Here is a 15119-nt window from a genome sequence, read left to right as displayed (position 1 = left end):
AAGAACAACATGGGTAACTGAGTAATTAAATATTAATTTCTTAGTTAGTGGAATGGGAAATTTTAGCCAAACTTATTGAAATTTCCATTTCATTCAAAGTGGAACTGTGGAAGTCAACGTGAGGATATTTCCTCTGGTCTTCCTGGCAAGTTGTGGTAAATATTCACTTTTCAATGAATTTAAATTTTAAAATATTTTTATTTTAACTCTTGACAGCAATAAATTTAATATATTTCAAATGATTTTATTCAAAATACATATCAGTTTTTTCACTTTCTAATAATTGATACTAGAATTGGTAGAAAAAAAATGGTATTTGAAAAGAGAAAAATATATTTTGGAAGCGAATAATTGATAAAAAAAAGTGGGCTTTTTTTTAAATAACGAAAAGACACATATATCATTGATTTTATATTTTTATAATAATTTTATTTTATTTTTTATAATTACTAATAATTGATTGGATTGGTATTAATTTACTCATGACCTCAATTTTAATAAAAATTTTATAATAATATAGATATTAGAAAATTCCCCGACTACGCCCGGGTCACTCATTTTTTTTTTTGATGAAATATAAATCATTTAAAATTTTAATTTAATAATAAATATATATGCTTTTTATACAAAAAATTAAATTCACACATTCTCAAATAAAATAATAATTAATTAGTAAAATATTTTATAATTTTTAATTATTGAAAATCATAATATTTTAATATAAAATAAAATTTTGATTTAAATATAATTAATAGTATACATATGTGATTTTAATTTATTTTGAATTTTTAATAATTACTTGAATTTAATTTTCAAGCTAGAAAAATATATATGCATATATTATTTTCAAAATATTCTCCATTAAATCATTTTTTATCTTAAGAGTAATTTTGAAAAAAAAATCAATAAAAATTATCCGCTTCCAATTATTGAAAAATTTTATAATAATATCTTTTATTATTATTATTATTATCAATTTTCTATGTAAATGAATATAATCATTAATCGTAAATTTAACATTAAAATATACATATATAACACAATTTATATATGTAATAAATGGTAAAAAGTAAACTATACAATATTCCCAAACACCTTATTAATTTAACATTTGACAGAACTAAAAAATTTAGGTTTAATTGGGCTAAAATTACTTAATCTTTACTTTCTCATATTTCTTTTTTAATTTTCTAAAATGTTACAATTTATTCTAATATAATAAAAGCGAACTAAACCCTTAGGGTTCGTATTCCTTTCTTTTCCTTATTTCTCACCTTTAGTCGTCGCCCACCAGTCTTTCTTTTCTTTTGTTTTTTTTAACTTCTATTTTTAAATCCTTTAAACTCATCCTTCCTCTCACTTTTTCTTTTTTATTTCTCCACCCTCCAACAAAAAAACAGAAAAAAACATATCAACATAATCTTTATGCTAATCTTGTCAGGAGAGAAAAAAATAATATAAAACTTTTCTAATTATTAGTTTTTAATTATTAATAGTGAATCTTAAAGCATTTTAAGGGATAGGTATGTTTTCTTCCCTTTTATTCAATAATTTAATTTTTTTTAAATAATTATTTTATTAATGGCATCTTATCACCATTATTTTAACTATTATAGAAAAGAACAAAGGAGGTAGGTTTGGCTTGTTTTCCTCTGCAAAAAAGCTTGTGCCTTGACAATGATCTCTCACGAGCGTTTTTGAGCTCTCAAAAGCAACGTGTGGACCCTATCTAACTTCTGAATTTGTTTAACAAACTACGTTAAATCATTTATATATTGGTTTCTTTTTATTTTATAAAATGAAATTTTATTAGGATCATTTTATAAATAAATAAATAAATTCAAAAAATAAAATTTTGATTCAATTTTTAGATATTAATAAGATAGTAGCATACATATAATAATTGATCCAGTAATTAATTTATATAATTATTTTTAAAATATGATATTTAATAAATTTAACGTTTAAATCTTAATATCATACTAAAGATGAAAAAAAAAACCAAAAACTAAATCAAAATCTTAGTGCTCGATTTGGATCAATTTCATTATTTGGTTCAAATTAAATTCGAATATTAAATATATATATATATATTAATTTCGGATTGAAAAATAAAAGATAAAAAAAATAAATTGCATCAAATTTTATATTTTTATTAACTTATTTAGTTTAAATTTTTATAAAATAAAAATAATAAATCTATTTAAATATATTAAAAATCATATTAGAATAATATATAAAAACAAATAAATTAAATTTAAAAAATTGATGAATTGAATCAAATCGGTATAACTCGATTTGGATCAGATTGTATAGAAACTCGATTTGAATTCTAATTGATTTTTAAAAATTTATAATTTTATATATTACTAAAAAAAAAAAACAAACTAAATACAATATAATTCAAACCATTATTATCTTTGCATCATACATCACTTCTTTTATCTTTATACTGTAACTTCTTTTATATAAAAAAAAATCACGTTTAAATGACACCATGATTTTTTTATGAAAATTATATTTACAAGTAAAAATTACAATAATTACTAACTAATTGTAATATACATCATAAAATGCATTTAAGAAAAAAAAATTAATGAACAAACTAACGAAAATCAACATTATAAAATTTTTCAAGTTGAAGTGGAATCTAAAAGTTTTAGGGACTCCCTTTTTTTCATTGAGATAATGGGTCGTGGGTATCAACTCAACCAATAATTGTTTAAATTGAATGATTATGCATTTGTGATTATCGTTGAGTTTTTATTCTAAAATTGATAGTTAAAAGACATATAGGTTAGAGAAAAATGTGTTTGATTTTGATTTTGAGTGGTTCTCCTTACCTTTGTTATGAAAACAAAGTGAATATTGAAAATTTTGTACCAATAAATTAATATACATGAATATGAAATTTAGTTCGATTAATTTATATAATCACTTATAAAAAAAGAATCTAATAGATTTGAAATTCGAATCTTAATTTCAACAATATCTTCCCTTATTCTCAAAAAAATAAAATAAAATAGGATGCATGGAAGGTTTGAAACTGTCAAAATTCGATTGCTTAAATTTGTTTAGCCATAAAATATGACCCTTTTAATCACAAGCTCAAACTTGAGAAGACTAAGATTTAAGAATTTTCAAAGGTGACTCATTTTTCTTAGGTTGCCCCACTTTCACCGAAAATTGATGATTTTCCATGTAAATTTGTTTTCATTGGGTGCAAGTTTTAGCTTCGTAATTGATAAGTTTTCATTATCAATCAAAACAATGAAGCAATTTTCAAGATTTATTGCCGTTTTCATTACGCTTCATGGGACAAGGAAATCCATGTCTTGTGCCACAATCTCTGTTTGTTACATTCTTCTATAAATTACTCTAATCCATAGAATTTAATATGCCTTCTTAGGTCAAATAAGACCTCAATGCTATCTAATTATATCAATAAATATCTTACCAAAAAAACTAAACACGTACAATGAGACCTTAGCTTAATATCAAGGAGGAAATCTTTGAGTCTTGAGGTATTAAGTTCAAGTTTTATTATGTTTGGGTTTAATTTAACTTTATGTTGGATTTGTTTAATTATATTCTAATTTGTTGATTGATTATTCAATGATTTTTTATATAAATATAATATTTAATTAATTATAATTTTAACTTCTTTTATTCTTGTAATTTCATTTGAAAAAAATTAAAAACGTAATCCATTAATAGCTAGCTAGCTTAATTAATTGATTTTCACCTCAATGCTTAGTGGGAACTTAAAAATCGGTTTCTACTTTATTGGAATTATTCACAAAATGATTTTTAATTTGAATCATGTCAATTATCTCTTGTTCATAATATTTTTTGGTAAAAAAGAGATTGATAGAAAAATGGATTGTAAGGTTTTAAAATTTAGATATATTGAATGCTAAGTGTTAAAAATAACTATATGAATTAATTGAGTTGAGCTCTAAATTTTTTAGTTCGTAATATTTTGAATATGTATTAATGCATGTACTTTTACGAGTGTGAGAAATAATGCCCTTTTAATATCATGTAAGATTAAATGACTTATTTATTTCTTTCAATCATAATTTATAATTTTATAAACTACTTTAAATTTCACAATCTTTAAATTAAGATTTATTGACCTTAATCAATGACAAAGCAGGCAATTATCTTTTTTGTTGAAGAAAAAAAGTATTTGGAACCAAATTTAGGATATTTTAGCAAACAATTACTGTCAGCATGCATGAATAATTTAGATAGTATAGTGAATTAGTAATGTAGAAAGAGAAGTTTTTGGCATTTTATAAGTTATATTAATCAACAAAGAAATAAAAACAACTTGTAATTTCAATATTGTCACCAAATTAATATTTGCTATTCTTATAAAGAAAAACTTACCCTAATGAGGAGGGAGCAACCAAGGACCTAATATATAAACAACGTAGGCCATTGGTTAGTTGAACAAGAAACCAGACATGGTTATTTTTGGATTAAATATGGTGCTTATAATGGTTTAAATCGAAAGTCAAGAAAATGAATAATATTTTTTTGTTCCTTTATTGCTTTTTTAGATCAAACGAACTTAATTTTGACAATTATTTTTAATAAAATCATAAAATTAAAATTTTTTAAAACTAAAATTTTATAAATTTTGAATTTTAAAATTTTAAAATTTTGAAACATATAAAATATAAATATATATTTTAATAATAGTTCTAACTTAAATGAAGAGATCAATCTGATCAATTAATTAATCTTCATCCGATTCAATTTATGGATACTTTTGGAAACTATGCATATTGAATTCTTGATCTTGATATATGTTTAAGGGGGGTGGTGCGGGGTTCTTAAGTTAGACCAGATCAAACTAAGTCTAAGCTAGAGCATTGGCATTTAGATTGAATTTCTTGCACAAGACAAAAATCACATGTTGTCTACATAATCTCAATAGTGAACCTACCCTCACAAATCTAGAGGAGAAAATATAAAAAAATTGATAATAATAATAACAACGATAACATTTAGCACATGTTTAGCTTTATCATGAAAAGAAAATGCAACTTGTAACTAATTATGCACCAGCTTACATATAGGAATGGTAATGGGTTGGAGTATTCTTTTGCTATACTTGATTTTGACCCGTCCCTTTAATATTTTTGTTTATATTTGATTTAATATTAAAATATTATTTTTAATATTTAATTTAATTTGAAATTAATTTAATAATTTTAATTTGATATAATATTTATAAAATATTTTTAATATAAATTATATTTTAATTATATATAAATATATCTTTTTTATTAGGTTAATATCTTAAATTAAAATGTTAAATAATAATTTTATTAATATAATATATATAAATATAAATTTTAAAAAAATAATAAAATATTATATATATATATATATATATATATATAGGTTTGATAGGAATAGTGCCACCAAAAACCCAATTTTGATTCAAACTTGACCCAATTTTCGATTTCAAATAAATTCAATCCTATCTTAACAAAATAAGTAAGAATTCATCGAGTATAAATTATTTTATCATCTTTACTTATGTATTATTATCTTTAGTTTTATTCAAATTTTCTTGATTTTAAGATTAAAAAAAGATAAATTGTATTAAAAAAAATTGGTACTATTAATTATTTAGAAAATAAATTATTAAAGACTATTTATTATAAGTTAAAATTTTATAATTGTAATTAAATTACATTAAAATTTCATAATGATTCTAATGAAATCGATAAAAGAGAAATTATTCATCCACTGTTAATAGAATTTTAAAATTTACAAACAAAATTAATAAAATAAAATATATTAAATATATTAAAAATATAAAATTAATTATAAAAATATTATATATAAAAAAGAATTACTAAATAAAAAAATGAAAAGGCAAACTCAATAATTAAGCAAGTACTGAGACGGTAGCACCGGATGGATCGCCGAGCAAAGCAAACAGGACGAGGATCAAACTTCAAAGAGTTAACAGGCAAATATCATAACCGTGTGGGTCCCTCACTTTCTTTTGACTAAATCGTCGTGGACTTTTTGGCTCATGGTTGCCAAACCCTTAACATTTTACCCCATTCTTTCTACAGTGGTCGTGACTCTCACGTCCGTATATTTGCAAGCCACGTGTGGATAATAGGCGGGGAAGTGAGTTAAGCGAGTGTGAGAAACACAGATTGTTGATTTAGGAAGAAATGTGATTGCAGACAAGGGTGGAACCCACCCGAATGCAGAAACTTCTCCGAAAACGATTTCCTGCCAAATTAGAAACTCAACAGAAAAACAGAAAATTTAATACTTTGGTCCCTCGACAATAGGTCTGTTTTTAAAATGATAATTAAACTATTAAAATTTTTTATTTAATCGTTAAAGTTTGAATAAAATTTTGTTGTTTTATCACTCAACCATTATATTTTAATGGGATATTATTGTGATAATTACATATTAATTTTCAAATATCATGCGTTATTATCACGTTCAAAAATTTTATTTTTTTTAAATTTATAATATCACGTTAACGATAACATATAACATATTAAATGATATGATAATTAATATATTAATGCCAAATTAACACATTAATAGAAACTATGATTAACGTGGTAACATGACACAGACTGATATCAACAATGGTAATATCACGCAACATTTACTATTGATGCAGCAATGTCTTGTCAATATTTTGTTGAGATTAACGATTGAAAAATAAAAATAAAAAAATTAATTGAAAATTTAGTAATTAAATTAAAAATTTTAATAATTCTGTGACTATTGAAAAAAATTACTTTACCCAAAATATTAATACTCCTTAAAAAAATAAATTAGTTTTAAATGTTTCTTAAGAAAAAAGGTTCATAATTACTAATACAAATATATATATAAAAAAAGGATAACTTATATAGTATAAAATTTTTTTAATATTATACATTTTTTAGCTCTTGATTTTAATAAATTCAAAAGATGAGAGAGACAAAAAATAATTTAATGTCATCTCTTGAATTTTTTGAAATTAATGGTTAAAAATATATAAAATTAAAAAAATATATTACATTGTCTTAGTTGATCCATCCTCAAATAAAAAATACTATTATAAAAAAATTTATAGACTAGAAACATTTGCTTATATTTTAAGAGGGATATACATTCAATTTTAATATTGAAAAAAATTAATTTAAAAATCTCAAATTAAAATATTAAAATTGAAAAGATGAAACTTATGAAGTAAAAAGTAAGTTTATATTATACATAGTCCAAAATTTCAATTCTCTTTGTTCAATTAAATCAAAATCCTTTTATTAATTAGTAGTTCATCCCATAGCTGCTCAATTGTGTTATTCATCCCATTTTAAACCTTTAAAAGGATCTTTCAAAATTTGTCAAGTATGTACATAAATTAAAAGTAAATAAATAAATAAAATATTTGATTTAACGATAAGTGTATATATTTTGTTCAAAGAAAATGAATTCAATTTTTTTCAAATAAAATAAAAGAATTAAAATTCTAAACTTTTCTTCCATAATCTAACTTATATGAATAAGAGTTAATTACAAATTTTTATCTAAATTTGAAAAAAATATAAATTGGTACTTAAATAAATAAAATATAAAATTTGCACTCAAAACTTTCCATAATGTATTATTTTAATCGAAAATTTAATATTGTTAATTTAACTAGCCTATATATGATATGTAACTATTATAATTTTATCATATGTATATTATTTACTAAATAAAAGTGTTAAATATATTGTAAAAATATTATGTAGATACCACATGATAAATAATAATTGACCTATCCTAAATAATTTTATGGTTTAACTAAAAACATAATTCGAAAAAATTTGTCAAATGCTATGTATATAAGTTAATATAATTAACATATTACTAATAATTGATTGGTTCAATCGGTTAAGGTTGTTCTCTTTGATAAAGAGATATTATGTTTGAGTCTTGTTGGTGGTTATTTGTTGAGGTCATCTCGAATACACGACTTACAGCTACCTGTTTTAGGTTGTCAGATACGACATATCTTATCATGACTTGAGTGACTGAGTAGCTTATCTACCATCGGATTTTTTCTTACAAAAAAAAATAATTAAACATATTAGAGTTGGGATTAAAATAGTACATAATTTGAAAATTAATGGTACAAATTATACATTTTATGAAGTTCAGGGAGCAAATTGTATATTTTATTTTTTGGATACCAATTTATGCAATGTTGTTTTTCTACAATTCATGTACTAAAAATGTAATTAATTTTATAAATAAATAAATCACAAAAATTAATTTAAATTTTTTATTTTTTTATTTGAAGTTTTGGTTAGCTTTGGGATACTAATTATGCGAGGAAAGATTCACCTCTATGTATGTCAACTAATTTCGCATATTTTAACTCATTCAAGACATTCAACCACAGTGCAAAAAGATGGAAATATATACCAACTAAAGCTTGGGTTTAAGTTTTGATGTTGTACTTTGGATGTTTGATTTGCAATATTTCATTGAGGCCAATGGGACATTGTGGTTTGCATAAAGCATTTCTATCTTTTTTATTTATTTATTTATTTATTTTAAATGAAAATTTCAAGAAAATAAAAGTTTGAACTTTGAATTTTTAATCTTATTTTTCTTCAAAATAATATATATTAATATTAATTTAATTACTATATATATGTGATATTTGATTAATATTATTGATCATATCATGTGTACACAACATAAAATAATATCCTTTTAAAAATTAATTTAAAATGTATTTTTTTACATAGATAATAAAAATCTCGTTCAAAATCGGCCAATTGTTAGACGTCGTGTAAAATTTACATGAAGATTTCATAAAATATTTAGCATTTTTCTTTAACACATGGTATGCTCATGACATGATTAAAATGGTCATGTGTTGAAGAAAAAAAATATTGAATTTCAAATTCCTAAATTTTTCTTTAGGTTTTAGTTGTAGAGGGATATATGTTTAGGTCAAATAGCAAGATTTTCTCTTTATTTTGTGAATTTCATTTACAAATTTAATTAATTTTGGTGGGATTGTTTAGAAAACTGGAAAAATGAAAGTAATTTTCAAAGAATTATTAATATGGTGAAAATATGAAATTCCCAAATTGAAACCTTGAAAGGAGATTTTTGAGTTTGTGAGATAAAATAATAATAAATATTTGTATTTGCTGAAAATAAAATTCATGCTTTTTGGGACTTTTGCATTTGAAATTATTCTTTTGATACATTGGATTTGAAATTAATGGTATACAAATAAAAAAATGTCAAATTAAAAGAACTTGTATACTCCCTTTAAAATTTAAAAACTTGCAAGAATATAAAAAAATTGATAACTATTAAGACTTTGTTTCTCTTAATTATTTATTTGATTTTATGATATTTATTTTTCTTAATTAAATTTAATTTAGACATTAAAAGATAAATTCTTCCATTCTTTCACCTAATTCACTTGTTTTAATTTGTTCATAATATTTGGAAGTTTCTTTCTTTTTATAAGAAAAGATAAAACTACCTTCTTAAAGAACATTTTTTTATTTGTATTTTTTATTTTTTTATTTTAAAAAAATTATAGACTAAAAATATAAAAAATATAAAATTTTTAATGTTCAGATTTAAATTTTAAAATAATTAAATAATATATTTAATTATATGAATCAATTGAATTAAATTATTTTATTTTATTTTATTTGTTAATTAAAGAAATAATGTAATTGATGAAAGCCAAGCCAGTTAACAGAAAAAAGAAGAGGTGAGGGTTTCCAATTTCATAGGCCACTTTCAAGTTTCAACCATGGTTAGAAAAATGTTAGAAAAATGGACAATAAATCTAAGGTTAAATCAACTACTCTTATCTCCTTTGGGCTCCATCGTTGGATATTAGCTGTTAAATAAGAACACAAGAGCAACATATTCACAAATATTTTATTTTCAAATTTTTTTTTTTATTTTTTGGTTTTTCCTTGCACAATTTCTTTGTTTTATTGCTTCAAAAACCTTATAAAGACTCTTTCACTAACCCCATTTCTTCTCCTCCTGTTTCCCAAACTTTTTCTTTTCATACACATTTATTCTCAGCTTCCCTGAGCCTTTAGCAGCGTTGGGTTAAGCTTACTTTTGCATTTTAGGATTAAAAAATTTTGATTCTTATTAAAGTTTAAACTTTTAGACGCAAAAACTGGCAAGTTTTGCCAATAAATAAAGTTTCAGTTTTAGACATTTTTTTGTTGAAAAAATGGAAACTGAATCATAAAGACTTAAACTTCGGCCTTAAGAAAAGTTTTTGTTGAATTTGGGTGTTTTCTTGAGTTGGGTCTTGAAGTTTTCAACTTATAGTAAAAGGCTTGACATTTTGCTTTGAGCTTTTTTAGCCATGTGGACTTTATGTTCTCGGTGAGTTGCTTAATTCCTATGTGTTTCATTTTGGTTTCTTTACTTGTTCTTTTGCTTCAAAGCAGCTTTGTTTCATTGTTTGGTAATGTTAATTCAATATATATGTACCCATTAACCTTTTTTCTTTTTCTTTTTCATTTGGAATGCTTCTTTGATTTCCATGAAACTGGAGTTATTGTTTTTTTTTTTTTTTTTTCTTTCTTCCTCCCTTGAGAATGCATCCTTCTGTTGCTTTGTGTTTGGAATGCCCGTAATGTTTCCTTGAAATTATTTGTTTAATCATAATTTTGTTAAGTAAAATAATCTTTGGTTGGTATCATTAAGTTATTCTTTGGTTTGGTTTGTTTTCCTTTGCAAAAAAGCTTGTGCCTTGACAATGATCTTCGAAGCCTTTTTGAGCTCCCAAAAGGAAGGTGTTGATCCCTTTGAATTTATTTAACCAACTACATTAAATCATTTATTTCTGGGTTTCTTTTTAAAATGGATTAAGAGCCTGTAGAATCTGATCATTTTATAAATAAATAAATAAATTCAAAAAATAAATTTTTGTTTAATTTTTCGGTATTAATAATATAGTAGCATTACACTATAATAATTGATTTACATAAATATTTTTAAAAAATAATATTTAATAAATTTAATATTTAAATTTTTATTTATTTATATTTTGATATATAAAAATATACCATTAGTTAGATTAAAAATATTAATTTTATTTGGCTACATTATTTTATTAAAAAATTTTAAAATGATTAAAAAAAATTTTGTATTATTTTAAAATATTACTTAAAAAAAAAAAAGATTGTACTGTATCTTAATTTTGGTCCGTGATAGCATTCATCCCAGAAGAAATAGGAAAATAGAAGTAAATCTGTTTTAAAGACAAATAATCCCAAGGTCTACATCAGAAAAGTAATACTTTAACAAGGAATCCGAATAAGGAACGAGCAATTATAATCTATACCACAATGATCACCAACGACCTTATTTTCTGGTTCAGCAGCTACATTTGATGGGGCACAGAGACGAGCTTTAAAGTCTTTCTCAATCCGCTAAAAAGGAAAAATCAGATCTTCTTAAAAATACTCTCTACAAGCAACATAGTATTTTTAGCAAGCTTCATGATAAATTGACTGACGATTACTAAATTTCTTCAAAAACAGTGAAGCACTGGACGTAGATATTCCCCACAACAGTTCTGCGTAGTATTTTCAACCAAAACAAGTTAGATATGACACAACAAGTTCAAGACAACAGTAACAGAGATGGAGAAAGGTAAATGCAAGATTACATACTTGTCTTGCCTTTCTTTAAGTTGCGATGAAACAAGGAAGAAAAGCATGTCTAGTAGATTCATCCACCCATTGCAGCTCTTTCCACCACTTTTCGTTTCCTTTAATGCTGATTTTGTTTGCCTTTGCACTGTTAGAGTTGAGTGGAAGTCTCCTCAGCTTTGGGCAATGGCGAACATCAATTTTCTTGATACATGGGAAGGGGAGTACATTCCTGTAAATGTCTTTCAATTTTAGGAGATCCTCTAAAACAAGATATTCGAGTGACACAAATGGCGTTAAAGTTCCTACAAGCCCTGCCACCTGACTCAGTTTTACCTCACTGATTATTTCTTCCATTTCATTGCAGTCTGCTACATTAACAGTCCTCAGATTTGGAGCGAGAATAAGCCATGTTATGTCCCTCAATTTTGAGCATCTGTATATGTATACATGGTGAAGGCTTTGGAAGCAATGTTGGGTTGCAATGACAGGTTTGAATGTGGCTCTGTGCTTTTATCATTCTTCCTTCCCCTGCCCACTCCATCTTCACTTCTTCCAAACTTTCACATCGCCCAACTACTAGATTATGTAGAGACTCGATATTTGCTAAAGATAAAATATTCAATTGCTTTGAGTCCTTCAGCATCTCAAGCCCAATTTCTTCAGTGTAGTTGTGTGATCTTTCTGCATTCAAATATCTATCAAGAGCAAAAGCACTTGTTATAGACAAGGACAATGCATTCAAGTAATTCAAGCACTGCAATTCTTCTAACAAGCATTCATTACTTTCTTCTACTGCCTCATCGAAAGGATAAGAGTTAATCATTCTCAATATTCGCAGCTTTAAGAAACTAGATATCAACCCTCTTGGGATTGTGATGCGACGGAATATGTAACTCAAGTTCAAACACTTTAGCTTTTGTAAAGCCTTCAATTCAATTGGTAGCTCTCTTATATTTGTAGCTGATAGGTCGAGATATTCTAGAGATACCAATTTTGCAATCCCCACTGGCAATTCTGTTAAATCATGACTTCCACCAAGGTTTAGAACTTTTAGGCCACACATAAATTGGAAGAAATCATTGTGAATCACCTTCAACTGATGATTATTGTTGAGAAACAAAGTTTGAAGATCGGGACAGTTAGGTGCTTCTGTTAGATTTTCAATCTTGTTTTTCATCAATGACATTCTTCGTGTACCTTTCCATCTTCCACCCTCTGGCATTTGAGTCAAATAATAACCTGCTTGCACAAAAAACTTCCATTTCTCTGCTTCACACGTACATGCTATCCACAAACTCATGTCACGAATCACATCATGCATTTTTATACTCCAATCATCTACTCCTTCCAGTAAACATGCATGAATGAGAGAACCAATGATGTGGTGTCCTTGATTTCTAGCTTGACGTATGGTGTCATGTTCATCCAAAAATCCTTCTCCTATCCACAAATCTATCAGCGATTCTTTAAGAATTTGAAAATCTTCCGGGAACAAGCTACAATATAGGAGGCAAGTTCGAACCATGTCATTTGGCAAACGATCATAACTGAATTTTAGAAGAGGATATACCTCTTCTCCCATGTTTGGAAAAACAAAATTGGCTGATTTCTTCAAGACTTCAATTGTGTATTTCCATTCCTCAAGTGTGTTCTTGCAAGCCATGGCACGACCGATAGTGATGAGTGCAAGAGGCAGTCCTCCACATTCTTTGGCCACTTCTTGAGCTAGCCCACGAATATTTGGATGACTATCAAAGACATCTTTACCAACATGTTCCTCAAACAATTTCCAAGCCTCTTCTTCAGGCAAACATTGCACTTGAATCTTCTTATGAGCTCTCATTTGCCCACACACCTCCTTAGAACGAGTTGTAAAAATTAGTTTGGAATCATTTTCTTGGTTGGGGACAGGTATCCCTACCTTGGATAGGTCAACTCTTTCCCATATATCATCTAACAATAATACAAATTTCTTTTCTCTCAGAATCCCGTAGATGTCTATAGCTTTCTCTTCGGGAGCTTTATCACTCCAATTTCCATTAAAAAGGCCAATCCTCTTTGCAATATCATCTTGGACCTTTCCAATTGAAAATCCTTTAGACACCACAACCCAAATAACCATATCAAATCCACAGGATGAAACACCAATCTTGTTATTGATTTCAGTCAAGAGCCTAGTCTTGCCAACTCCCCCAACGCCATACAAGCCAATAATCCCCACATGCTTTTGTTCAAAGGCACTCCAGACCTTATTGAACATGGATTCCAAGCCTACGGCAGAGTCGCTCGGTCTTGGAACCACCAGAGCTGCAGGTGCCTCCGTAGCTACTACTTCAAAAGCTCCTTTTTCCTTTAGATCCTTAACATCACGAAGGCTTTTGGCCACTCTTTTGCTGAAATTGAGGGTAGATTTGCAATTCTTGGAACAACAGCCTCCCAAGCATAAATTCTTGATTTCTTCAGGACCATCAGTAAGCAGTTCATCAACTTCATGTATCATAGTTTCTGCCCTTGAAAGCCATCCTCCAACTTCATCCATCTGCCTCAAATTTTGTTGTATAGCGATGATGGCTTTCTTCGTCACATCATTCCTTCGCTCCTTTAATTCGTCCAGAGCTGTGTTCAAGTCAATAAGGTTTTCTTCAAGATGGCGTGCGTAGATTACTTGTCCAGCAACACAATCCGAGCAGCTGGAAATTATGGAATCACACGACAATGAGATCGACAAAAAGTTTCCCATAGTTTTGCACAAGATTATAATTCCAAGAAAATGATTAAATTTCCCAAGAAAAAACAACAAAAATTCTAATGACAAGAGAAGAAGACGAGTGTTTAACAACGAGAGGGAGAAAGAGCAATAAGAAACTTGAATCAAAGGGTTTTTATTTTTGCTTGTCTCGGACATCAACAGGAGAAAGGAGCACCATATTGTTGGGATTTACCTTGAATCTCAGAATTTCATAACAAAAGTTAAGTGAGTTTAAATTTATTTAGTATCTCACATCAGAGTTTAGTAAAAGTATAAGAGGTTTCATCCTTATAAATAAAGTATTTTGTTTTTAGTTTGATAATCTCAAAGATTTAGACACTAAAAGAATAGCTAAGTGAGTAGTCTATTAAAAGGGTGTAATTGAGTTTTGGGTTAAGTTTTGAGTAAAGAGTTTTAGAAGACTTTTCTCATTCTAAAAGTTTCACAGTTGTAAAGATTTATTTGTTAGTGGATTAGGTTTGGAGTAGGCCATTTTGAGTTGGACCGAACCAAATGTTTATGTGTTCTTATTTTTTATTTGAGTTTGCTATTGTGTGTGTGGTTGCTATATGTGGGTGTTATTTTTCCCAATAAGTGGTATCAGAGCGAGGTTTGAGGTTCAAGGTTTAAGGTTCGTGGGCCCAAAAGATCGGGAAGTAGTGTTTCAAGATATC

General features: G+C 26.4%; 1 pseudogene; it reads right to left on the bottom strand.

The window, feature by feature from the left end:
- Positions 1 to 11248: 11248 nt before the first annotated feature.
- LOC149519009 (putative disease resistance protein At1g15890 pseudogene) lies at positions 11249 to 14546 on the bottom strand (annotated as a pseudogene).
- Between the last annotated feature and the right edge of the window lie 573 nt (positions 14547 to 15119).

This window comes from Durio zibethinus, chromosome 4 (assembly GCF_047325235.1).
Source record: "Durio zibethinus cultivar Kanyao isolate XHJ-2024 chromosome 4, ASM4732523v1, whole genome shotgun sequence".
NCBI lineage: Eukaryota > Viridiplantae > Streptophyta > Magnoliopsida > Malvales > Malvaceae > Durio > Durio zibethinus.
The sequence above is the reverse complement of the archived record's forward strand: the minus strand, read 5'-3'. Positions and strand labels throughout refer to the sequence as shown.